Source organism: Amblyomma maculatum, chromosome 3, assembly GCF_055883805.1.
Source record: "Amblyomma maculatum isolate TAMU_Amacu chromosome 3, ASM5588380v1, whole genome shotgun sequence".
Taxonomy (NCBI): Eukaryota; Metazoa; Arthropoda; class Arachnida; order Ixodida; family Ixodidae; genus Amblyomma; species Amblyomma maculatum.
In genome coordinates, this window is record NC_139346.1 from 182835589 (window position 1) to 182859324 (window position 23736).

The following is a 23736-nucleotide window of genomic DNA, read 5'->3' on the forward strand; positions in this document are numbered from 1 at the left end:
ACAACAACAACAACAATAATAATAATAATAATAATAATAATAATAATAATAATAATAATAATAATAATAATAATAATAATAATAATAATATTGGCCAGTATGCTTGCTTAGTGTGTTTGGATTCAAGATAGTGTTGCCATCTGGTGGCCAAGAAAGAATACATTGCCCAGTACCAGACCCCACTCCCTAGCTCTGTGCTTTGCCTAATGACACAGTCGGTAGTTCCATCCAAGCGAAACGATTAACATTTTTGAAAAATGAAAGCCTTGGACCTCTTCTCTGGTAGTAAATCCTCTAAACGCGTTAAGTGGGGCGGCGCTGTTGTATACGCGCAGCAATTAATGTTAAAATCAGTGGCATATACATGAAATGCATGCTCTTATTATAAAACAGCTGCAACAAAAAAATGAAATGATAAGAGAAAACATCAAGAGGCCAGTCACAATAAGACACAAAAACGATCACCAACAACCATGGCAACAAGTGTTTAATATACAACTTGTATGTAGCTAATAGCAGCGTGTTCTCTTGGAAAGCCTCTCTACTAAGTAAGGGCGAGTGCGAAATATGCAGCCTTTTTTTTGCAGCGAAAAAAGAAACTAAAACATACTAAAAAAAAAAAAAGAAGGCAAATTCTGATAGTGCAAGCTATGAAGCCCTGCATAAGCCTTCCCAGAGCGCCGACGTCATGATTTTTCAGGGAGAGATTCGGAGAGAGCGCGATGATTCAGCATTGTGCCATTTCGATATTCGCTTGCCTACGCAAGCTGCGGCTACCAAAGCCTCTCACCACCGATGCTCGCGTCGTTGCAAAATCCTATTGGGTGGGAACTGGGTTTGTATAATATAACGATTCTTTGCACACGAATCTATTTCGTCAATACCATAAGCCGTGCGAACTAGCTGGTAACGAAACCATGAAGGCGCTTCTGGTACTCGCGAATGTTGAAAACGAACGAATATGAACATACGAACAAGGCTCCTTTTATCGCCTTGTTTTAGTGTTTTTACGCCGTTTTATAACAAGGAGATAAAACGAATTTTGTTCCCACTCGATATTTTGGCGGACACGCGATGGAAATTCGACAGCGTCGTCCACAATGAGCAGGAGGTAAACTTCATTTAACCTCTTAAAACCGGCAACAATTTATAGGAGAGCGCTATACTTGAAAGCAGTGTGTACCCCTTTAAGAGATGAAGCGATTTCGCAACTGAAATTCTGTGAACTAACACGACATCTAAACTGTTTTCATCATCATCACCATCACCACAATTTATTATTCCTTTAAAGATCCCTATCAGGGACATTACTTAAGGGGAGGAGGGGAGACAACGGTGAGAAAGGGTCATACATTAGCATAAGAACAAAGGGAAAAAATACAAAAATGCATAACATTGACAAATTTGAAAAAAAAAGAAAAGAAAACGTTAAGGGAAGAAGAAAAGTCAGGCAACCGATACAGCGTACACAAAATACAGATAACCATGTAGCAAGGCATAACAAAATAACTATATGTAGTAAAATCAACTGTAGTAAACAAAAGTGGCAAAAAGATGGAATACTCATCTGAATAATTATTCTCACACCCAGTAATACGTGCAGCGTTTCATAAACTATATTTTGACACAGCACCAGGGATGAACCGACTTGCGACCCAGTTAAAGGCGACGTATAGCATAAGCATCGTGCAAAATTTTTAAAGATCCAAGTTGTGAAACGAACCCGCACGTGGGTTGTGCGAGAAACGTTCACAAATGAAGTGTCCGTTGCATATAAGACCGGGCGTCAAACGCGTTGTCTTAGCTGTATTTACTTTGCACATCGCTCCGTTATCGAGGTTGGCTATACGTCCTTCATATAGAAGCGTGATTCATTATGTGCTCGCCGAGAGCCAGCGGCATGACCTGAGACGTACCCGTACTGCACGTGTACGGGCTCCGTCGCCCGCGGCACGGCGGATACCGCCGCACACGCGGCCATATTAAAAATGCAGTGACTATTCTACGTATAGCCCGCTTTGATCTCCGATGTTCGAACGTCGCTCTTTACGGTACGCGGACGGGCAAAGAGAGACTGAGGCTGTGAAGTTCCACCTCCATTACGGCGAGCGGAGCTCGCAGAAATTAATTGGCGAGCAGACAGGCGTTCGTTCTTGAGCAGGGCCGCCGCGAGTGCTTATTTTTTTCGACTTCGTCCGCTGGGTGAACGAAGGCAAACACGAAGCTTTGCGCGTCGTTTGAAGATATGCGTGGATACTCGTTTCCGTTTCGTGCGATATGGGGGCTGTATTTATACTGCGCGTTTTTCTCGGGCTCAGAAATGAGCAGATAGAGACCAACCCGAAGCGGCGCTGTTGTCGCTTTTCCGTCTATCGGCGGAAGTTTAACTGAGAACAAAATGTAATAATGACAGCAGGTTGCGAAGTAGAGTTCCGCGCTCTGATAGCTGCAGCTTTTCCGTATTGCTGGAGTAAGTAAACCAGCAGTGGAAAGGAGAGTTAACCGGTCCCACGTTAATAATAGGCGCTCCTATAGTTCTGAGCCTTTAGTCCGAACATTGCGCTGGAGATTAAAAACTGTCTCGTACCACATACCTGTATATGCTGTCGAGAACTAAACGCGTATGCAGTGAACGATCGTTCCCGCCCAGTAGCGCGCCCACACATGCGCGCGCACACACACACACACGCAACTCCAACCTGTCTCCTCGCGAACACGTGTGGGCGAAATCGACTGACGAAGTGGGCTGATCCCGGTATCGAGACGTGGAGGATCAAGCTTGCGTGCCCGCGTGTGTGCTCAAGAGTTTGGGAAGCTCTCGCTCTCTATATATAGACCCGTATAATATAAGGGCGTCCGTGTGCAAGACGACGGGCGAGCAGTTGGGGAATCCTCTCGATTGGAGAACGGGGTGAGTGGAGTTGAAGCGGACGAGGAAAGTAAAAAAAAAAAAAAAAAAAAAAAGGCGTGTGTATAGTTGAACGACTGTCTGGCACGACGACGAGCCGGCAAATTCGCCTAATTACGAGAGTCATTAATAGGGGAAATGATGACGCCCGCCCCGGGGCGAACGAACACGCTGATCGCGATGACGGTATAGTTTATTAGAAGGACTGATCGAGGAATACTGGGCAGGTATTGCGATGGAAGCGCCGCTGCGAAGAGAGGGACGAGGCTGTGTTCGGGAGAAACTGCCGGAGTGCGCTAGTGGCTGTTGGTAAAGTAGGTACATGCAGTATAGCACGTGTATACGGTTCGTGAAGGCAGCGAGGCTTGATTGAGAGCTTCGACGCACGGCCTACCTCGCTGCCTCTCGTTTGATTGCAGTCGGAGGGGATTAGCCGAAGCGGTTGTTCGCGAAACAGCTGCTCTCGCCTCTAGCGAAGTTCGCGTTTCGATGAAATGTTTGCGAATGTGCCGAACTCTGCGGCACGAAGTTCCTCTGCGCGCGCATGCGCGTGAGGCGAGTTTCGAAGCTGTAAAGCTCGCTGAAGCGATTTAGACGGCGCCTGCATCGTGCACAAAGATGGGCTCAATGATGGCAGCCAGTTGCTCTGCCGTTATTATCGACGAAGGTCATTCCGCGGCTCCGGGGACGAAGTGCGTCGCTGCGGGGTCAATTATCGTTAGCTCGAAGGGGCAAATTATGTAGAAGTGCCGCGAGTAACATTATGACCATCATATGGGGCCATATGACGTTCAGTAGTTTCTCCTCTATAGCTACAATAGTTCATTAAGGGGTAGACGACGGTATGCTTTGTGAGTAAAGTCAGTGTCGCGTGTTCCACCCCGGTGAAAATAAATGTATTAAGAGTTTCCGTCGAATTGAATCTGATCAAGCATGTATTTGAAAGATAGAGATAAAAGAAATACAATCGCGGTACATGCACATATGCCGTTCAAAAACCCACCCAGACTCGTTTAAGCAAAACAAAACCAGTCGGACCGCAATAACTTCGAATATTTCCAGCGCTTGACAGGAATTAACGCCGCATCTTCTGCAGGTATCAAGTTACCTCTTTCTCTCTCTATCTCTTTCTTGTTTTCGGAGATGCAGGAGGTCAAGCCGTGATACCGCACTCTACACATCGGCCGTATTTGAGGTGAATCATATCCAAATAAAAACCCATTTTACGAGGTTCCGTAGCCTCACCCTTACGAAAATGGATATTGAATTTCTGTTACCCACGTAATGTGTTTTTGATGAGTCATCAACCACTCAAAGGAGATTCAAGATTAAATGTGTTTTAACATCATATCCGCAGCAGACTTTCGTTTGAGATCACACATGAAGTTTTGTGCTTGGAAAACGCAACAGTATTTTTGGGTAGCATCTAATGTGGAAATACATTGACTTTATCAAATGAGGAAATGTATACATCACTAAGTGAATATATATTATTTCTTTGTTAACTGCACACTTTCAGAGCATTATGTTTTCATTTCTGATTAGCATATGTAGGATGTTGCCTAAGAAACAATTTTTATGTGTTTTAACATGAGATCCGCAACAGAATTTCATTTCAGATTACGCAAGAAGTTTTGTACTTGGAAAACAAAACAGTATTTTTGTATAGGAGCTAATGTGGAAATACATTGACTTTCTCAAATGAGGGAAATTATACATCACTAAGCGAATGTATATTCTTTACTATGTTTTCATTTCTGTTTAGCATGCACTGTAAAAACAAAAACAACTTTTTGGACATTTGTTTCATTCAAAACACGCTTACACCCTGCGTCTTGGGTGTTTGTGCCATTGCAAATCACTTGTTGCCAAGCGAATGGGTGCTGTGGTTGGACAATATGCTTGAGGGTGTTACGGGCAAGGATATTGTTGTGTACGCGAACCGACGCACTGCCACACCGCCTTCAAGCTAACGGACGCAAGGCCGCTCCATTTCCAATGCCTCCTTGCACCTGCGAGCAGGCCGTTTTGGAGAGACCAGCAGGGGTACCCCGGCCTGCGCCGACGACGACGCGCGGACGTAATCCGAGCCGTGCGTTGACTCAGAACTGGACCGTCCTGGGAGCATGTGCGCGACCAGGGCACGAGAAGCAATGCCTTCTTTATAATGCATGATATTTTGCGTGTTTCTTAAGCTTTCGAGCTCCTTCTTGCTCTGCGTATAGATTAGCCGAGCCCTCAGTCATCGCAACGCTTCCCGAAATGTTTAGATACAAATAAGATTTAGTTACCAGTAAAATAGTGGTGGCGCTGCTGCGCTTGCCGGTATTGAAGCTTGGTCGCACTTTTTTTCCTTAAAGGTTCGTGCTACAGCTCCGTGTTCAGCGAAAATTACGCCCAAGGTAGCAACCACCGAAGAGCCAGCGCTGATAAATTTGCCAGCGATGCCAAACTCTACATGTTAAAATGACTGCAGTGGACAAAATAGTGCGCATAGGTATCTAGAACATTAGATGTAAGTTCTAATGGTCAAGAAGTTGCAACTGTTAGAGCAGCCGCAATGGCCTGTACACTTCGAAACATGCTTCGAAACATTGTCCCAATCTTATGAATGCAGTCCAGACATAAGAAGCAAATACGTTACCGACATTACCAGTTCGCCGAGTGGCCGAGTGGTTAGTGTAGAAAGCTACGGAGTAAGAGGTACCGAGTTCGAATCGCGCCAGAGGTGTAGTTTTTTTTTCGCTTAGTTTTATTTTTTTTTATTTTTTTGCTTTTTTTAATGTAGTTGAGGTGCTTCGCTAAGTTTAAGCTTTTACTTTTTATCCAAAAGTGCTCATTGGTCAACACTCATGAACAACACACAAGAAATGCACACATTAGGTACCAACCAGAAACACGGTGGCCAACTTTCTTGTGAAACTCATCAAAAATGCATCAAGAAAATGTATAGAAATGTTAATGTGCATGATGAGGAATGTAATTATCATTTAATCAGAAACTCATTAAGCTTTTTTGTAAGGGCAAACAACCCTAGTCGGTTTCTTTTTTCACTTATCTAAGTTTATTCTGAATTTACTGCCAATTCATGCATTTCTTCAGTAATTTATGGCTGAAGTAAATGTAAACAAGCATGGTGATCTTGACCTAGAGAAGCTTGCACGTAGGCTTGTCTAGCAAAATGTTAAAACCATATCCTTTTAGAGAAGCTTTACTTCTCTTCACAATGCGCATTTATTCACAAAAAGACCTGCGATTTCTAAAAGCCTGCGTACTAATAGCTGTATCTACTCTTCTCAAAAACCCTTACCAAAGCGATTATTTCTCAAAACTGATCGGCAAAGCCAATTCTATGCACTGAAACGCGCTTTTCAATTTATCGACCAAATAAGAACGTATACCTATACAACCTCTGGTGACGATAAACGTCCTCAATGTTACTACTACTTTTTCAGATGCGTTGCACTCATAGCTGGCCACTTAATACAGTTAGCGTTTCCAGAGACAGCGCATCAGAAGCCACATAGGTTTCCACAGGCGATGGCAGTTGTCAGCTATTGAGAGGTGAGTTGTTCCATTATAGTGCAGTCGAATGTCGCAAGCAGGGCTGGCAAATATTTGAGCTTTTTGCCCCTTTCTTGTTCGTTTCCCCGTAGCATTCTGGGCACATCACCGCAGATGTCAAAGAACATTAGAATAACGGAAAGTTGTTATATAGCTTGCAGCAACGACGTCAAATATATCGGAACGTTAGGTTATTTGATATCGCTACACCTGACTAAGCAGAGGTTGGCTTGACATCCAATATATGCATTGGTATAATCCTGCGCCGTTAAAAAATATCGTGCATGTCTAATTGTCTACATTACGCTAACGTGTGGCCTGAACATTGTTTAAATGTCAGTTCAAATATTATCATAATACTGAATTCATAACTAAAAAAACGCTACGCGTAAAATTAAGGCATTGGCTCCCGGAACTTTTCTCGCACTCATAACTGTGATAACATTCATGAAATAAAATTTAAGCGCAAAGAGCTTTATTAGATGGTCAATATGCCACAAATGGCATGCGGAGCTCCATTGATTTGTTAGAAAACGTTGCGTGTTAACCAGTCACTAATACCACTCAAGTGACACTTTTCAATAATGGCTGCATAAACTGAATCCACGGTATCCGTATGGAGGTAAGTGACGAATATGCATGCATTATTGGTTGTGCTTCAATGTGGAGCTTAAAGTGTCGCCTGGTTGTCGATTTTTGCAATTAAAAATGGAGTACAAACTACGATTGAACTGTGTCGATGTAATAAGGCACCCAAGGACAAGGAAGGAGACCCCTTTGCCGCAAAACACGTTTTTACCGAATATAAAACAATGTACGCATGTCGCCATCATCGGCCGATGTTGCAACTAAACTGCGCCCGTCGACAAAAGTTTTGCATGGACACTATATATCGTTGCCGTTCCTTTCAAAACGGTGACCACGGACTCCATTTTTGCATAGACGTCATGAGTGTGAATCGCGTAGCGAGAAGAGACATAAATCGTTTTTTTTTTTTTTTTTTTTTTTTTTTGTCGGCCATATAGATGCATCTTTTGCAGCCGGACCAACGGTGGCGTAGGCAGTGCTAGGCAATATACACATGTTTTTTTTTTGTTGTTGTTGTTGTTGTTGCCGAGAACAGTTACTTGGTTTCGTCAATGTCACTTAAGGGCGCTTAACTTCATAAATTGCGGAACTACACGCTCGCGCCGTCTTACTTCGCAATATTACATAATTTTACATATATGTTAATGCTTATAATTCCAGCGTTTATTCGTAATGGTTCAGAAATACAAGGTAAATCAAGACTTTAAACAGAATGCAGCGTCAATTGTTGCCATAAAAAAACAAAATGTAACCTTTTTGTAAAGTTTAGTGATGTCTGAGACGGTGCACTGCACACTAAAACAAAGATCTGTACAACTTGCAGGGCTTATTTTAATAGCTTAGATATATTAAAGTCAGGAAAACCATTTCCACTGTACTGCGCCTTGTCGCAGAGATATCAGAAGCGCGCTACTTTCGTTAAAGGTATTCTCATGAAATATTTCCAACCCTACTCGTTATAAATTCCTGTGCGGACTTCTTTAAAAAAAAATGAAATATTTATAGTGAAAGAACTGGCTTTAACTTGAAAGGAAACTCCGTGGTTGTTTAAAAGTACCAATAAAGCTGAAAATGTGTTAGCTGTCCAGCTGAGATTGCCTTATATAAGAAAGAGGGAGACAAAAAGGGAAATTAACGACGTTCCCACTATTCCGCTTGCGTATTTCTAGTTTAACTCAGACCAGATAAAGTCTGTCGGCAAAAGCCGACAGAGTTCCACAAAATACACATGGTTGATAAAAAATGGACAATACAGCGGCGCTCTCCAATCAGGTCAGGTTAGAGAGTCTCGACAGCGCAATATCAAGAAAAGAATTTGTCGTACGTCGCATTGTTTTTTTTTTTTTTTATTGTGGTACCTGATACATTAAATTCTGTTCATGATGAACTTTCGTGTTAACCTGTGTGTGTCAGCATAAGGAAAGAGTACTCAGTTCTCCAAGCTTAATGCGTTTTTAGTGGATGCGGTCACGTAACACTAGATTAAACAATTGTTTCATCTTTGCCGTTCCACTGCAGACTGTCCTTCGAATTTTTTCTTTACTTTTATGTAAGAAGTGGGCTTTTGTATCCGCAGTTTCCGAACGGCTACGTGTGGACGCCGTGGTCACTCCTACAGCCCCGTAAGATGATTGTAGCGAGGCTTGCAATTCAATACGAAAGAAAATCCTATAACCTTCGGCTGTTCTGATGAGGCATTCTGGTTACGTAATTATTACGTAAGAACAGACGACAACGTTAAACCGGTACCGCAACGGGATAGAATTTTATGTAAGCAGTCGTTATGCGGAGTCGCGCTTGTCTGTGTATCGAAAAAATATCGAGTATTGACGCTAAAAGACAATTGCGATGGTGGCTCGAGACTCTTACCAACGCAACAGCGACAAAGCGATCATTTTACGTAAGGTAGCAATGCTACCCAATACGACGGTATTGTGGAACACAACCACGAGCCTTTTAAAACACTTATACAAGTTAGCTTTGTGAGCAGTTTAATTGTCCTTATCGCTTCACTAAACCTAATATTTAATTTCGCGTTAGAGAGTCGCATGCTGTCACAATAAGCCACAAGCCCGCCATTGGGGAAAAAAAGAAAAAAAAAAGGTGGTTTATGATTTGAAACGCAAATTACACTAGTACGCCCCGGAGCAAAGCAGGCAGTATACGGATAGGAGAGGTCTTTCGTACAAATTACTTTCAGCTGCGAACGGAAGGTTTATCAATGTAAAACGCGTAGAACAGAATTGCAAGCAAATGTGTTCGTTACATAAAAAAGAGCAATAGCTGGAGACGAGAGAGTTCGAGAATCTAAAGAGCTGTATGCGTTATACAACGAATTTACGGCGGAAGACGTGGTTTTTCAAGCTGTTGATGAGAACCCCCTTCGTTTCGATCGCGAAAATATATTAGCTGGAGATCTATCTTTATTACAGTTAAAACCAGCGCTTGAGAGAATAATTAGAAAAACAATTAGAGGAATCACTAGTGAAGGACGTTTCGCTGAATATCGACATTTATTATTCTGTTTGTGATTTGCAAGAAGCGCACGCCAACAATAGGAAAGGAGTTACAGGTAGTGGCTGGATGCGTTTATACGACATCAGTATTTTTTTCTGTCCACCTACTGGAGAGAAATAAATATAAATTGAATTAGAATTTTGTCACATTGCTATCGGAGCTAACCGGAATATTTGATTGGGGGACATATAGTGTTCATTATGCAGAGCCTTGCGCGTTGGCATAAAATGCGTTGTGCGGTAGACTAAAATGTGTATATTTGACCCTTAACAAATTAAACGATCTCATGAACGGTGTAACAAGTTCGGAAGCCTAAATGGACAACATTAAAGTAAACTGAAGTAATTAAACCAGAACAGTTGCTTTACAAAAAGAAACAAATCAATGTCAGCGTCCACTGATGAATATATGGAGTTATTAAATGATTAAAAGTAAGATAAAAAACGTTGACACACAAGTGGTAAGCTTCTGAGCTAACTACGCGACACCGTTGTGCATGTGTATTTTTTTATTGCCCCAAACCACGGATATCAAAACGAGGAAGAAGATTGGAAACGTATTATGCGGTAAAAATCCTCGGGCATTCGGGCGTTTATATTCCTGCAGATTTTGTAAGTAGAAAGGACTCACTGCAGAAATGAACAGGCCAGAAAGTTGGGCGCCTTGGTTAGTGTCGACCCGCGGAAAGACTACATGATGCAAGTGCTCTCGTTATTCTTTGCCGTTGTGCTCTTGTTCTTAGCCGTGTTTCAACCGCACAGCTGATTTCTTGGCTATAGTTGTCCCTACTGTCAGCGAGTTGCTGTCAACCGAGTACGAGAAAAAGCGTTGTTAGTGTCCCTTGTTCGCGTCTGCATCTTTTCACGCTTCTACATGTATTCGATTTTGATTGGCAATGCTGAGAGGAACAGCGCAAAAAGGTCGTATATGTAAGAAAAAAAAAATCGGAATTATTTTTTTTTTTGTCCCAGCGCAATTCAGTAGACGTGCGTGGGATCTTCAACTGATGTTTTACGATGGCTCCTTGAACTCGCCGGAAAGCCTGGTGTATTACGTGCACCTTCAGACTTCGGAAATTTACTCGATTAACCGCAGGAGGACGCGTGTTAACCCGCGCCTTTGACGAGAGGAAACAAGCAAGACACAAAGACGCGCGTGCCACTGTTCCGTTCATCATCATCATCATCATCATCATCATCAGCCTGATTATACCCACTGCAGGGCGAAGGCCTCTCCCATATCTCTCCACTTAACCCGGTTCTGTGCTAGCTGCATCCACTTGACCCCTGCGAACTTCTTAATCTCATCCGCCCACCTAACTTTCTGCCGCCCCCTGCTACGCTTTCCTTCCCTTGGAATCCAGTTTGTTACCCTCAGCGCCCATCTGTTATCCTCTCTTCGCACTACATGTCCTGCCCATGTCCATTTCTTCTTCTTAATTTCCACTAGAATGTCGTTAACTTGAGTTATTTCTCTGACCCACTCTGCACGCTTTCTATCTTTTAATGTTACCCCTACCATTTTTCGTTCCATAGCCCTCTGGGTTGTCCTCAACTTAAGTAGAACTCTCTTGGTTAGCCTCCACGTTTCAGCCCCATAGGTGAGTACAGGCAAGATGCAACTGTTGTATACTTTCCTCTTGAGCGATACCGGTAAGCTGCTAGTCATAATCTGCGAGTGCTTGCCAAATGCGCTCCATCCCAATCTTATTCTTCTTGTTATTTCCTTTTCATGGTCCGGATCTGCGGTTACTACCTGTCCTAAGTAGATATATTCGCCTACTACTTCCAGTATTTCGCTACCTAATGTAAACTCCTGTTCCTTCCCGAGGCTGTTGAACATTACCTTAGTCTTCTGCATATTGATTTTCAAGCCTACCTTTCTACTTTTCCTGTCTAGGTCATCAATCATTATTTGCAGTTCATCTCCCGAGTTGCTTAGCAAGGCAATGTCATCAGCAAATCGCAGATTACTGAGGTATTCTCCATCTAGCCTTATCCCTAACTGCTCCCATTCCAAGTCTCTGAATACTTCCTCTAAACAAGCTGTGAATAGTACTGGGGAGATTGTGTCTCCTTGCCTAACACTGTTCCGTTATAGTCGTGAAAATGTCAAAGACAGTGCATCTAGCAGCCTCACCTTTTGGCCGTTATTGAGCGGGCCCGCCGATGCGGGCACACGTAGGAGGCCGTCTTCAGGCCGATCGTAGGTATCCGAGTTCGGCCGGGCACATTTCAACACAGGCTCGCACACAAGGCGTCGGTGGCTACCGACGGTGAAAAAAACGAAAACGAACGTTGATCCACCGACGCGTGTCACCAACGGAAGAAGCGCGTCGCGGTGTCTCCACTCAAAACGTCATCTCCTCCACATCCTCCACGACGCGGCGTCGTTCAATTTCTCGTGGCGCCCGAACGAACTGTCACCGCTGCAAGCGATGCCTCGTCGACGTCCTCGGTCGTCTTCGTCGCTCGATCCGTCACAGCCACGCACACAGAACGGCAAGAGATTGATCCGCTTCACACCACTTGCCGAACTGTCGTCGTTTTCGGACCCCAAATATTTTTATCTTTCGTTTTTCTACAACTTCCTGGTATTTTTTTTTTTTTCTTCTCTTTCAGCAGGTTCGTCAGAGCACGCTGCCCGCTCGCTGCAGCACGATTTTGGAAGTGTCGTCGCTTCAAATGAACTCACTGAGTTTCAAATGAGAGCAATGCTCAAAGCACTAAGGTGAGCTTCTTCGAAGGGGAGACAAGAAGACGACGAGACCGCTCGCCTTCGTCGACGATGCACCTTACCACGCCGAGGGACAACAGAGAACACGCGGGCACACCAGACGCCGAGCTCCCGCCACGGCGCACGTTCGCGATTAGAACTGCGCCCGAACTCTTTCGGGGCTCCGTTTTTCCCCACGCTGCATCTCCCGGGAGCCCGAGAGAAAGAATCGGAGGAGGAGGAGGAGAAAAGGAGAGATGATTGAGCGTGAGGAGGTTCTCAACTGTCCGAGCCCAAAGTGACGGGTGAGAGGATGCACCTCACCCCCGCCGCGCCCGTCACCTCTGCTCTGTTGGACTGCTGGAAGGAGGAAAGGGTGGCGAAGGCGGAGACCGGCGCCTCCTCTGTGTCGCCGCCTGGGGAACGGACGAGGAACTCGCTGACGCGCGAGCTTCGCCGAGCAGCGCTCGCTCGTCTTGCTCAGTGCGCTCGGTGATGCCGCGGCGCAGAGGTGGCAAGTGTCTGTGCGCGTGCGCCTGTAAAGCTTGCTTCTCTGTTTGTCATGCGTGCTGTGTGGGACTTACGCTATTCTCCCGCGTAGGAGCGCTGTCCCATTTGAAGTTCAAACAAACTGAAATATCCAAAAACGTTGCGCAGCCGGACAGTGAGAGCTGGGCAGTGGACTGTCTGTAGGGTAAACGGCACAAATAAGATATGTCGTTACCAAAAATGCAAGCGTACCTTCACGGGCCGGAGATAGAGAGGAGTAAACGATCTGGGTGTGTATGTGTTTGTATTCCTTACTAACACATGTCTAAGACTAAACACTATAAGAAATACAAGAAACTCTTTCGTGTAAAATTAACATAACTGGTCGATACTGGGTCCATATTGCAGTTAGTATCCAGAAAGATGGTCAAAAATCTCCCTAAAGGGCATTCCTGTTGTACGCTGAAATAAATAATTGAGTTATCAGAACTATCTTTTTGAAGTCACAGTATACTATAGGCAAAAAAAAAAATAATAATTTTCAGAGACTTCACCAAGGGAACTAAGCCTATTTAAATGATTTCAGCCGAGACAATGGCTTTCTCAAGAGTAATTTGCAATTACAGACTGCCCAGAATCGTGCTGTGGCTTATGCGTCCAACATTCCGACTGCTTCTTCTTTCTTTTTTTTTTTTTTTAGAACCATTACAAAACCTGAAAGGTGAAAACAGCACTCCTTTACCAAAGTTAGGTCGTAAAATTCTCACGAAAGTCCTTTTTCACAAGGTTAATCACGTACACCTCCAGACGATGGCTTCATACAACCCTGTTACCTAAGTGTTCAATTTTAGTTTAGTGGCAGTTGGATGTAACTATCGCAATTCACATATGACACGCCAGTAGCCGTTTCTCTTAATCTATTTCTCGAATGCCACTGAATTATTTACAAGACACGGTGAGGTGCTATTAGCCGTCACTGTCAACAGGTAATATTGCTCTTACAAGTGTCATAATAAAGGAAAAAGAGAAATAGAAACCTCATTTAGGACACGCACTGATTCGACGGTGCACGTGTTCTAATGATTTTCCTGCTGCTTGGTCTGCGTTGAACTGACGAGCTGTTCGAGGTTGAGTCACGTTGATCTCAATACAAGGCACGTTGAGCTTAATCACAGGGGTGCCAGCGGAAACACAAAGACGCGTACACAAGAACGAGGAGGTAGACACGGATGGACGCTGGACTATCAACTGTGGTTTATTGAAGAAACACTGCCGCACACAAAACACACATCCGACGCATGCGAATCTGCATCGCCACCTGCCCCGCCGGGGTGGTGCAGTGGTAAGACGCCCGACTACTGTGCCGGAGTTCCCGGGTTCGAACCCGACCACGGCGGCTGCGTTTCGATGGAGGCGAAACGAAGAGGCGTCGTGTGCTGTGCGATGTCAGCGCACGTTAAAGATCCCCAGGTGGTCGAAATTACTCCGTAGCCCTCCACTACGGCTCCTCTTTCTCTCTTTCCACTTTCATTCCCACCTTCCTCCCTTCCCTTACGGCGCGGTTCGGGTGTCCACAGAGCAAGTGTGACAGTTACTGCGCCTTTCCCTTCCTGTGAACCAATTTAACTTTAACCTAAGACACGTGTGCTGATGTAAGTACAGTGGCACTTTTATCTGTATACCCGTTAGGTGGGCGCTTTCCTTGTTAGTTAAACACAACAACGTATCACTTATGCAAGGAAACACAAGGCATGTCTTTTGTAGGGTTTATTGCTTGGCGTAAACCCAAAAGAATACGTATCTCCATGGCATCAAGAACGTGTCTTCATTACAACGTCCCTCCGTATCTCACCGCGCCTGTACGACAGATTCGCACTTTTTAGAGGGGTCAATTGAAGTGAGGAATCAGCGTAAAAGAAACACGCCACTCTCTGCGTTTCGATGGAGGCGAAACGAAGTGGCGTCCGTGTTCTGTGCGATGTCAGCGCACGTTAAATATCCCCAGGTGGTCGAAATTACTCCGTAGCCCTCCACTACGGCTCCCCTTTCTCTCTATCCACTTTCACTCCCACCTTCATCCCTTCCCTTACGGCGCGGTTCAGGTGTCCACAGAGCAAGTGTGACAGATACTGCGCCTTTCCCTTCCTATGAACCAACCAACCAACCAAGCCATATGTACATGCCGTGCCTACGCCGTCTTGGTTTTGGCGACCCAGCAGCTAGAGAACGCTTGTGCGCGCATAACTGCGTAAGGCATACGTTAGTCGACGCTCTATGCGCGTGTAATCGATAGAGTGCATCTTGTACTGTAATCTCTGTTTCATGCCAGTCTGTATTCCTCTTTTTTATTCGAGGGTGCTTGAAAGGCAAACTCCATCCACTACTTCCAAGGTGCTTGAAAGGCAAACTCCATCCACTACTTGCCCCGCCGGGGTGGTGCAGTGGTAAGACGCCCGACTACTGTGCCGGAGTTCCCGGGATCGAATCCCGGCCTCGGCGGCTGCGTTTCGATGGAGGCGAAACGAAGTGGCGTCCGTGTGCTGTGCGATGTCAGCGCACGTTAAAGATCCCCAGGTGGTCGAAATGACTCCGTAGCCCTCCACTACGGCTCCTCTTTCTCTCTTTCCACTTTCATTCCCACCTTCCTCCCTTCCCTTCGGCGCGGTTCGGGTGTCCACAGAGCAAGTGTGACAGTTACTGCGCCTTTCCCTTCCTGTGAACCAATTTAATTTAATTTAATCCACTACTTCTCAAAGAACAAACGATGTTTCATGTCATGATACACGTCGCATGCATTTCGATATTTCAACGTGCCTGACCTACAAGCGGTGATTCTTTATACACTTTAAAAGAAGCAGTTTGTTTGTTTGCTTTTGTTTCTTTACTGTTTAACAGGAACGTAATCTTATGGAATGATAATTCTCGTGCTTTTCTAATGTCGCCATCGATTAGCTTTACTTGTATCATTTAAGTTCTAATACATTTTCTTCCATGCTCCCAGGCAGGCAGCTTTACTGCTTAGCCTCATCAGACCAGGTTATTATTATTATCTTGCTCTTCCTTCATTCGCATTTTGGCGAGGGCTGCCGTCGACTGGCGTAAGAAAAAAAAAAGAAAAAAAGTGACGCTTAGATGTTCTTTAGTGTACCACTTTTTATGCAATGCTATGCTGTCGCGGCAGTGTGCATGGAATGGCTACACTGCAGCTCGCTGCATTCTTCCCTTCCCCCCTCTCCCCTCCCCGAAAACGCTCCGTGTAACAAAAGGATCCCGCTCGCATTCCTCTCTCTCGAGCACAGAAAAGCTAAGGCTTTGTTCGAAACAAAGTTTCTCGACAGCTTCCGCTTGGCTCAGTTCTCTGCCACCTTGCTCTATGTTAGCGCGTGTGTACGGCCTTGCCCTGGAAGCTGGGAGCTCGTGCAACCGTGAAACTTCCGGTTTTCAGTGGTTAACTCGCATTCCCGCTGGATGAGAGGACTCTCGTACAAGTCACATCTGCCCGCGGTACGCGAGGCGAGCCCGGGCAGAGGTGCACGCTCCAGCGTCATATAGAGAAGCAAGCCAACTCCAACAAGTTATTGGTTTTTTAGTAAATACTGGTAATTTGAATCTTTGGGACTGCGCTAATGTTCGTTGGCATCTAAAGAGGCATTTTCTGAAATTAGATTTACAAGCGTATGATTGCAATATTTTATTGCAAGAGCGAGAATGTTTCGTTTTTTTTTTGTTTTTTTTTTAATCGTCCACATGCCCTATACTTTGCATTTATACAGACCAACTAATCTATTGCATATTCATGGGGCAACACATACACAACTGTCTCGTCGCGGCGGTGCAGTGGTTAAGATGCCCGGTTACTGTACAGGAGTACCCGGGTTTGAATCCCCTGTTGCCATTAAAATATATCTCTCTCTCCGGGTTTGAATCCGACCACCATCGGCTGAGTTTCGATCGAATTGAAACGGAGTGGCGCCCGCGTGCTGTGCAGTGTCAGTGCACGTTAATGAACATCAGATGGTCGAAATTTCTGGAGTACTCCATTACGGCGTCTCTCTTATAGCCTGAGTCGCTTTGGGATGTTAAACCCTTCAAACCAAACCGAATCTCGAACCCGTGGCCCGACTATAGAAGAGAACGGTAGAAATTAATACTTATTTAAGATTATCTTCCTCCTCTATCAAACACTATGTAAGTCAACCCGCATTCTGCCTTTTCACTCCATCATAAATTAATGACCCACTTCAATATAGCATATCTATAAGTTCGAAAAGGGACTATCTATCATTCGTCGCAATAATTACAGGCAAAAAATTATAGAGTTCTACGGGGCGTTGGTTTGGAATGGCATTCCTAAAGATATTAAGAAAAAAAAAAAAACTTCCTGCGACTTTTTTAAAACGTCCCCGGTGAACATGGGAAGTTATGGTGTAGATTCTTGTGAAGATAATTGAAACTTCCTGCGGTTTTTTAAAACGTCCTCGGTGAACATGTGAAGTTATGGTGTAGATTCTTGTGAAGATAATTGTATCGTATATGCTTTCTTTTGTTTTCCCTTAATGTGTTGTGAATTTCTGACCTTTATTTTATGAACGGAATGTGCTCGTCTTCACGCGCTGAAATTATGTTTTATTGTATTAAAAGCGTCCCAAACCAGCCCTTGGCTATGGGTCTAATAGCATAGTGCATACTGTATTGTAGCAAATGCATTTTTTTTTCAATAGCATAATTTCTTTCTCGCTAATAGATTTAAACTTGAACTGTCAAGACAGAAAATAACTATGCGATTATGGTCTGAAAGGTAATATCGGTGCTGCCTAGAGCGATAAAGAGGAATTTCAATTTATTCCCTACACCCAGCTTGTCGGAATCGTCAGGCCTAAAATGCCATCTAAAGTGTGAGAGCACATTGTGACGATCACGGATTCGACCTATGTTCTGCAGTTACCATTAGTTGGTTTGCCATCAAAGGCAAATGTAATTTTGTCCTCAGGCTCAGCGTTGATTTCTGCGGTCTTCTAGGACGAAAGGCAATCCTAATCAGTATAAAAATGATACTGTGCAAAAATGGGGCACATTTTTGTGAATGCGGTCACAGTCTTTAACCATTTTATGGCTCAATAACTGACACACTCGTTACATTATTCGTTGATTCATTTCAGGTGCTTTGCCCCCGCGAAAGCTAGAGCTGCTTATTACTCTCCAACACTGGCTTCAGGGGCGTAGCCAGGGGGAGGGCTTATGGGGCTTTAGCACCGCACGAAATTTTTTTGTACTGTCATACACCGCAGACCACAACAACCACCAGAGCCTGAAATCAATCTGGACTTTGTCTCTATATGTCTTTTTCACGCTCAAAAAGAGATTTCTACAGCAATAAAACAGGCGAAAGGTGCATTTAGTTTTCTGAAATCGTTCATCGGACCATACAAAGGAGACAAGCCATACTATCAGACAAGCTGACAAAGCACGCAGAGATGAAATGCGTGGAAAAATTATATAAAAAAAAAATAGGAGGGAGCGTGACGCCACATGCGCAGCCTCCACAGGCCAAACTCGATCTTCGGACGCCGCGCTGACTTCTCCCTCTCGGGTCTCTTGTTCGCACTAAATCTCGGTGTTTTTATGTCGAAGTGGTCTGCTGAGAATCTTCGTCTGTTCGTAACACTTCAGTTTGTTAGAGTGCAGATGCTGCATTATAATCAAAGTTATATGCACACTAGAGAGTGCAGGCAACCATTCCATCTGCGGGTCAGGATGACTACGTATTCCAGCTAATGTTAATTGTATGGCTGAAAACCTGCCAATCATGAATTTTCAGTTGTGCATTTGCTAAATTAAACGAATAATTTTCGTCTGAAACAATTCATGCGCAGGATACTCGATGGAACGCAAGTCCCGGACGGTACTATTCTTCGGTGCAATCTTTGCATCCCGGCATGCAGAATTTATGGCGCAGTTGAGAGGTGACAGGTTGGTGACAGGTATCTCGATACGGAGGAGGCTGATCAGCAACGTCAGCCCCCCTCGAAAAATATTTCTGGCTACGCCACTGACTGGCTTTGAACATTTCCTTCCTCCAACCGTTCCTTTTACACCATGTGCGCATGTTCGATGACGCAGTTAGCCCCCTTCATCCTGACACTCTTTCCAAGGACCTCCACGATGACTTCTTTGATGCTCTGCTGCCTCTTAGACCCGCCATAGTAACCATTCGATGGATACGTATGACCATATCCACTCTCCATTGACGAATATCTCCTCTACAAGAAGAAAATCACGCAACATTGCTCGCACCTGTGTGGGCACCTGCAGGCAATATCTTTCCCTGACCCGAATCATACCATAGCTAACGCCTGCTAAAAGCGAAAAATTCAGCTGTACATACTCCTCCTCCTCCTACTACTACTACTAAGTTCTTCGGGGTATTCTTGGGGCGGGGATACCGGACGCGGGTTATTCTGGCCTATGTCATGGCGGCACTCTTGACGTCCAGAAGGGGAGAAGGAATGTGGGGAGTTGGGGGTCATCGTCATGGAGCCGCTCTCGCCGTCATCTACTTCTTCGCCAGCGCCATGGTCCGCAGGTCCGGTGGAAAGCTAAAGATGCGCAGCCAGGCCGGTCTCCTCCAGGAAGGCCAGCAGAAGCCGGTGGGCTGCCAGGGGGTTCCTGGTCAGGAAGAGCACCTGGTCCTTCGTGGCAGCAGGGAGTCCAAGAGCCCGGTAGCCTGCCTGCATCCTTCGATGGTGGTGGGCGTGTGCTGGGAACACACACATGAGGTGCCCCAGCGCGTTCCCGCGTCTCCACAGAAGGGGCATGCAGGGGTGCACGTGGAGCCCGGCCACAGACATACATCTCCGTGGGAGTCCAGGAGCCCCCGGTGCGGAGGCGTAGGAGAAGACATACTCCTCTCTCTAGTGCTTTCCGAATGTCCAATCGCTCTACATTACCCTCGCAATTCCCCCCCTCTCTTTTTTTATTTATTTTTTCTCCCCTCGTGTGCTCTTCGCTGCGATAACCATAACTGGCCGACCAAATACCTTTGGGGTGACAGGCCGAATGTTTGACATTAGCCAATAAAGCATTTCTAGTGGAAAGTGCGTTAAAAACAATTAGCAAAGAAGGTCATTACTGGAGGCTGTGAGCACTTATAATCCCTTTCACGCGTCGCTCTGTGTGATGTTACGGCCAGAACGGTTAACGAACGACAAAATTAATACATATGTGCTCATGATGTGGGAGACCAAACTTATATGTCGCGTAACTCTGTACAATTCGCGTAATCCTGGCAAAAATGGATACCTAAATTACAATAAGCCTTAGCACGCGGGTGCATTTCGAGCATGGCACTGCACCAGGCTAAGCCCTCTATTTTCAGAGCTGTAATTTTCTCGACGTCCACACAGCGCATGACCTGGAGAGCGTCAGCGACAGGACCCGAAAGAAAAAGTTCCGTTCCCGTATACCTCCCACGCGAGGCCCATCGACACGGAACGCGTCGTCATCGCCTGTCGTTTTCGGCCCGCGAGCCAGCGAGTGTTTATTTTTACAAGCGCTGAGCCAAATATCAGCGGTCGTTCGCCGAAAGGCCACATGAGGGACGACACGAGGCGGGAACGAGAACAAGCATACATAGTGGAACTTCGAAGGAAAATAACGCTAAAAATGGAAGTTTTGTAAACTTTGCCTGGGCGCTCGCTCACTTCGGCGAGACTTGTGTCAACAAATATACCTGATAACCTGGGGAAGGAAAGCACTATGGCAGGAAAGTAAAATAAGGCGCTGTTCTGGGGGATGGGGAGACTTCTAGAGGGACGCGGGGAAAAACGCGGGAAAAAGGAGGCAGTTACGTGACATTCTCAACGATTGGCAGGCCTGACTTGCTGAGCATGCACTTTTTGCGGAGATCACCCTCTGCGCACGAAAATACCCCACACGTTAGGGCAACGTACAGTGCGGTTGCTTTAGCAGAATCCGTAATTATGAGGTAAAAGTTGTAGGGATCGTAGAACCGTATTCGATCAAGATGATGATATGCCCGATAAAGAATTTCTTCCGAACTTTTCCTTAACGAATAGCGCAAAACAAGAAACAAGGTTTTGCTTGTAACACAATTTTTTCCCCTCTTTAGTCAGAGTCAGCAATAAGTTTAGGATTACAGAGGTAATAAATAGCTCGATGCTCAGCTTAATATTTTACCTTTTCATTCCGTTTACAGCTTGCAGAAGAGCTCGCACGCGAATCATCACGCGATAATTAAATAAAATTTCAGAGATGGAATCATGAGTTGTAATAACATGACGGTTTCATGTCATGTTCATTTCATGTTATCTTGCACTGCGTTGTCTTTCGCTTCGACGGGACCTCCAATTCGGCGTAGCGGGAGGTGACTGTGGAACATATTTGAAACGAAAAGTGTCGCGACCGAATTTCAGCCCTGTGGTTCAGTTTACCTAGCATCTCATTACTGAATGATGTTATTGCAAGTATAGATGGTTTTCGCTCGGACTTTGAGTGGTATTTTGGTTCGTGAGCTATCCAACCACTAAATTCAAATTCAGCCCATGGTCGGCTGAAAGATGAAACCAGGTTCAGTTGTGATATTGACACGGAAATTGTTGAGGCTATCGCTCTTCTAATAACACAATCTGTAAAAACCAACACCGATCTGTGACGTAAGCACGATGCGGTGGCGCTATTATCGCCAGGCTGGGCCGACTGGGGGTGAAAAGTAGGGTTAGCGCCCATAGGAATACATGGAACTGAAAGATTTCAAAGCAGTTTTCTCATTTCACAAGGCACATATGATGTCGTAATTTAAGCACAGAGCAACCATGACATCCTAGAACAGATCGTGAAAGTATGAAATCTCATTACTGAGGCAAAGTATTTTTAAAACACCGCGAAACGTATGGATGTACGAGTTTGGAGGGCGACCCATAAAAATACATGTAAACACAACTTACCGCAACATTTTCTAGGTTTTTTCGCACGCGCCGATCTTCTTTGGAATGGTTCACAACGCCGCCGCAGCGTGGCGTTGATTTCATTGCGAGCGAAATCAACACTTCAATATTTCTCTCTCTTATATAAACCAGAGGCATCAAAATCCTTGCGCTAGAAATACAGCCTTGCAATCTGCTTTATGTTCCTCTAACAAGAAATGTTTCATCAACGGATTATTTCTTGGCCGCGGAGGGAAACTGTTTAGCGTTTATGAATGAGGCCGGAGCTGTTTCACTGCAGACTTCGCTTGCATCTCTGTAGCATACAATGAGAAGACAACAAAAGCGAATTTAACGCTGCGATTTCATTTTTTCCATAACGCAAGTTCTGCTTCTGCTGATGGCAGACAGCAGAGCGCGCAAAAATCAACAATACACTTTAATTTCGCCATCATCTAAGCAAACGACCTATTGCAAGAAATTATTGTTATGGTCACTATAGTGCATAATCAACTTGCCGGCTCTTTTATTTAGTAGGTGCCCGTGCAGCTATCATACAGTAGCCGCTAAACATAACGTTTGGATTGCAAAGTATATTTGCCATGCACAACATCGACTGTTTAGGTGCGCGCCATGCAAAATATGCCCCCTTTTTATGACGCAAAGGTATAAAAAGTCGTTTACAGCAGTGAGTGCTCCGAGCGCCTGTTCCAACGTGTACGATTCCTTCGCGAATAATAATATCCGCTCCAAGCAGCCATCAATACCGACCTCACGCATACACGAGTGCGCATGAGCGGGTCGTTATTGAAGCGACGTTTTATTCGCAGACTATGATACCAGAGACAGATCGTGCTGGTAAAACTGCCTCGTTGACTTAAACAAGCAAAGACAGCAGGGCAAGGCGATCAAATATTAAACAGCACGAAAAACCCAACAGGCAAGGAAGCGGACGTAATGAATCCCGCGGGGCATTATATTTCACGCTAGGAAATTATTCGCCTGACCTTACCGACCATCAGCTACGACGTCTGATGCAGTGGCGGCCGCTGTGACGTTATACGGCACGGTTGTCGCTCGCGCGGTTGCTATGGGAACTTTATGCGGTAACACGATCGCAATGCAGTTAACTGCGGTTTAGTTCTTTCTGACGCTCTTCTCTAAACCACCTCTTAAAGTTGCATATACCAGGGTGATCGTTATAGGCAGCAATAAATACAAACGAGAAAAGTCGGGGATTGATTATACTAACCATTAGGACGGCACGTAGTTTGCTTTTCTTCGAGGCTCTTTTCTCGATCGAATTACAAGGCTCAAAGCTGTATACTCTAATATCGGCCCGCTCGTAGCATACAATGAATAGAAAGAAAAAAGAAAGTACCCAAAAGCCGCTTCGATTTAGACACCGTCGCATTAGCCGTATAGAGCTGATTTTCCATAACCTAAGAAGCGCACACGCCAAGTATCGTGAAACGCGATGCCCCAGGAAGCCATATGCTAGGAGTAACACCAATTACCTGCCGCCCACGCACATCGGAGAAGAGATCGTCTAGCCGAACGCGTCGACGCAATCAATACATGCGCGCGCGCACGCGCGCACGCACGCATACACGCATGCTTGCATACTTCCGCAGAGCAGAAGCAGCGGCAGCACCAGAAGCAGATCTGGCCGTGCGCATACATGAGAATCACCGCTCCCGCAAACAATCTACGGCGACTCTTGCCGCTCGATCGAAGCTTGATTGTTTTACGAGCGTCATTTCCAGATCACGCACATGCGAACAGCTATAGCACAGCGCGAGATTTGTTGTCAGGACCCGTGAGCGGACAGGACCGTCGTGATGTTCCCGTCACAAGTATAAGCCAGACGCATGCAACCGAAAAGAGACTCCCCTCTCCCCTCCTCTCAAAACTCGAAACGTTTCCAGGACAAATCACCGCACAGCGTGCAGTCGTCATTTCGTTACGACAGAGATGAAAATCTCTAGCATGCGCGCGGGTTGCCTGTATGTA

At 45.2% G+C, this 23736-nt stretch overlaps 1 protein-coding gene across 2 annotated transcripts in view; it reads right to left on the reverse strand.

Annotated features, from left to right (window-relative positions):
• The window catches only part of Tmtc2 (Transmembrane O-mannosyltransferase targeting cadherins 2), a 346345-nt gene that overhangs the window by 319816 nt on the left and 2793 nt on the right, over positions 1-23736 (reverse strand). Inside the window, exon 1 of one of the 2 annotated variants that reach the window (XM_084598891.1) lies at positions 11717-12491. The exons of the other annotated variant lie outside the window; for it this stretch is intronic. The gene's annotated coding sequence lies outside the window, so the exon portion shown is untranslated. Of the gene's footprint in view, positions 1-11716; positions 12492-23736 lie in introns of those variants that run through there. 2 annotated transcript variants of the gene reach the window in all.